Source organism: Saccopteryx leptura, chromosome 1 (genome assembly GCF_036850995.1).
Source record: "Saccopteryx leptura isolate mSacLep1 chromosome 1, mSacLep1_pri_phased_curated, whole genome shotgun sequence".
Taxonomy (NCBI): Eukaryota; Metazoa; Chordata; class Mammalia; order Chiroptera; family Emballonuridae; genus Saccopteryx; species Saccopteryx leptura.
Window position 1 is genome coordinate 269,881,641 of NC_089503.1, and position 4,009 is coordinate 269,885,649.

The window sequence follows — 4,009 nt, forward strand, 5'->3', positions numbered from 1 at the left end:
GCGGGGTGGGAGGTTGGTACTTTACAGTGGCCCACACCCATGGTGGATCCTGGCCTCCTACTTTTGTTTCCCTAGCCCAAAAACAGTGCCAAAAGTGACACAACATCACAGCTGCCATTTCCAAAAGAGCAGAAACAGCCTGGAGTGCCTGACTTGCCTCTGGATCTCCTCACTCCCCTGGGTTTGGTGATTTGGCACGTTTTAGACATTTCTTGCTCCTATGGAAATGGTTTTGATAAAGTTTAGTTTTCATTGAGAGGCCCTTAATGCAATGTTTGCCATTAGTGAAAACTTATTCATAATTTAAACTAAAAGTTTTAAAGTGTTGTCTTTGTCATTTACATTTATTTTTGTAGAAAGTGTCAGTTGGAGTTCTTTCATTTTTTCCCCCTGTGGGAGCCACTTTTCCAAGGACCATTTGTTGAATAGGTCCTCCTCTCCTCATTGATCTCCCTCACCACCTCAGGCATGTATCTAAGTTGTATGTATGTAAGGATCTAACCCCTGCCTCTATTCTACCATCACTTACCCATTACCAGTCCCTTTTATCCCTGCATATACAGCACTGCTTTAAAATTTGGTATCTTGAAGGAAAAATTTATCTGCTTTATTCTTTTCATACCTTACCTTTCCACAAAATTGGTTTTTAATTGTACATTTAAAATCTATGTAAAGACTTTTTAAAATAAAAATTAAATAGCTAAAGTAAACAAAGCTACCTTAGCAAACTAAGGGCTAGTAAGTGGGACAGGAATATTCCAAACTTAGTATGCAAGCTTAGCTCTTATATTCTCTTATTCAGTTTCTGTTGTAAATAATGAAAATTGAGATGTAGAGTAACCCAGAGGCTTGTAACAGTCTTTTATAACCAAAAGATTGATTTAAACAAAAAGCGATGTGAGGATTTTTATTGCAATGGCAAAGACTCTAAATTGATCTGAACGCAATCCTGTTGATGACATTAAGCCTTCATATCCAAAACACTGGCTATCACCTATTTCTTGGTCTTCAAAATCTCAATAAAGTTTTATAATTTTTCTTATACTGCATTTAGGCAATCCAAATTCAGAAATGTTTTTGTCGTACAGTAAATGCTGTCATTTTTTAAAGTTTGTGTCTTAGATACTTGTTACTGTTATATACACATTTGAATGCTTAGATTTCATCTGAAATTCAGCCAATTCACTAAGTTTTTCTACTACTATAATAATTTGTTGTTGGATTATTCTAGATTTTACACTAAAACAGAGATCACACTTACTTCCTCTCTCCCATTCCTTTTCCTCTGATTTTTTTTTAGTTTCTTCGTTATAGGGAAGTAAAGATGGAATCATATTATAAATATATACATATACTTCACATTAATAAAAGAGAAAAAAATCTCATTCAATATATAGTAAAAAGGTTTTTAATAATGATCATCATAAATATATGATTTTTTTTTTTTCATTTTTGTGAAGCTGGAAACAGGGAGAGACAGACAGACTCCCGCATGCGCCCGACCGGGATCCACCCGGCACGCCCACTAGGGGCGACGCTCTGCCCACCAGGGGGCGATGCTCTTCCCATCCTGGGAGTCGCCATGTCGCCACCAGAGCCACTCTAGTACCTGAGGCAGAGGCCACAGAGCCATCCCCAGCGCCCGGGCCATCCTTGCTCCAATGGAGCCTTGGCTGCGGGAGGGGAAGAGAGAGACAGAGAGGAAGGCGTGGCGCAGGGGTGGAGAAGCAAATGGGCGCTTCTCCTGTGTGCCCTGGCCGGGAATCGAACCCGGGTCCTCCGCACGCTAGGCTGACGCTCTACCGCTGAGCCAACCGGCCAGGGCAATATATGATTTTAAAATCTTAGTAGGCCTTAGCTGGTTGGCTCAGTGGATAGAGCATCAGCCTGTCATATGAACGTCCTGGGTTTGATTTCCGGTCAGGGCATACAGGAAAAGCAAACATCTGCTTCTCTTCTCTGTCTCACCCTTCTCTCTCTCTTCACCTCCCACAGCCAGTGGCACAATTGGTTCAAGCACTGGCCCCAGGAGCTCATTTGGTCTGAGTGCATCAGCCTCAGGTGCTAAAAATAGCTCAGCTTCTGGGTGGATCTTGATTGGGGCTCATGCAGGAGTCTGTCTCACTATCTTCCCTCCTCTCACTTAAAAAAACAAAGTAGAGTGGTAGACGAAAAACAATTTCTTTTTTATTTTTTTATTCAGAAAATTAAATTTAATGAGGTGACATTGATCAATAAGAGTACATATGTTTCAGGTAAATATTTTTATAGCACTTGAACTGTGGATTATGTTGTACACCCATCACCCAAAGTAAAATTATTTCCATCACCATATATTTGTCCCTCTTTACTTTCTTCCCCCATTCCCTCTTCCACATTCCCCCCCCCCCCCAACCACTTCACTTTTATCTATGTCCAGGAGTCTCAGGGGTTTTTTTTGTTTTGTTTTTTTTGTGTGTGTGTGTTTTTTTTACAGAGACAGAGAGAGAGTCAGAGAGAGGGATAGACAGGGACAAACAGGAACAGAGAGATGAGAAGCATCAATCATTAGTTTTTGTTGCGCATTGCAACACCTTTGTTGTTCATTGATTGCTTTCTCATATGTGACTTGACCACAGGCCTATCAGCAGACCAAATAACCCCTTGCTCGAGCCAGTGACCTTGGGTCCAAGCTGGTGAGCTTTTGCTCAAATCAGATGAGCCCACGCTCAAGCTGGCCACCTTGGGGTCTCGAACCTGGGTCCTCAGCATCCCAGTCCGATGCTTTATCCACTGCGCCACCGCCTGGTCAGGCAAGTCTCAGTTTTATATCCCACCTATGTGTGAAATCATATAGCTCTTAGCTTTTTCTGATTTACTTATTTCACTCAATATAATGTTCTTAAGGTCCATCCATGTTGTCAATAGCAATATGTCATCATTTCTTATGGCCAAATAGTATTCCATTGTATATATGTACATCTTTTCTTGTGTGTGACAGAAACAGAGAGAGACAGAAGGACAGATAGGGACAGATAGACAGGAAGGGAGAAAGATGAGAAGCATCAATTTTTTGTTGTGGCACCTTAGTTGTTCATTGATTGCTTTCTCATATGTGCCTTGGGGGGGGGGGGAGGGGATACAGAGTGATTCCCTTGCTCAAGCCAGCGACCTTGGGCTCAAGCTGGTGAGCCTTGCTCAAACCAGATGAGCCTGCGCTCAAGCTGGCAACATTGGCGTTTTGAACCTGGGTCCTCCGCTTCCCAGTTTCATGCTCTATCCACTGTGTCACTACCTGGTCTGGCTGTACCATGTCTTGTTTATCCAATTCTCTATCGAGGGACACTTTGGTTGTTTCCATGTATTGGCCACTGTGAATAACGTTGCGATGAACATGGAGGTACATGTGTCTTTACATACCAATGTTTTCGAGTTTTGAGGGTAGATACCCAGTAGAGGGATTGCTGGGTCATATGGTAGCTCTATTCTTAATCTTTTGAGGAATTATCATACTTTTTTTCCTAGTCCTTTTTTCTCTGACAGTCATAATAACTTGCCTTGTTCAATGTCATATTAGCAAATAAAATCAAGATAGGAATCATGCGGCCGTGGCCGGTTTGCTCAGTGGTAGAGCATCCGCTGGCATGTGGAAGTCGGGGATCCATTCCAATCAGAGCACACAAGAGAAGTGACAATCTGCTTCTTCATAATCCCTCTTCCTCAAGTTGGCCCCAGGCGCTAAGGATGGCTCCATGGCTTAGCCTCCCTCAAGTGCTAAAATAGCCCGGTTGCTGAGCAACAAAGCAGTGCCCCAAATGGGCAGAACATCAGGCCCAGATGGGGGTTACCAGGTGGATTCCTGTAGGGCCGAATTCGAGAGTCTGTCTCTCCGCGTCTCTGCCTCTCATTTGATTTTAAAAAAATAAATAAATAAAATAAAGGAATCGTGGCACATTCCCACAATCCTGGGACGTATGACCCAACCTAGACTTACTGCAGCATATTGGGAGAGACGGCATGAAATTACTCC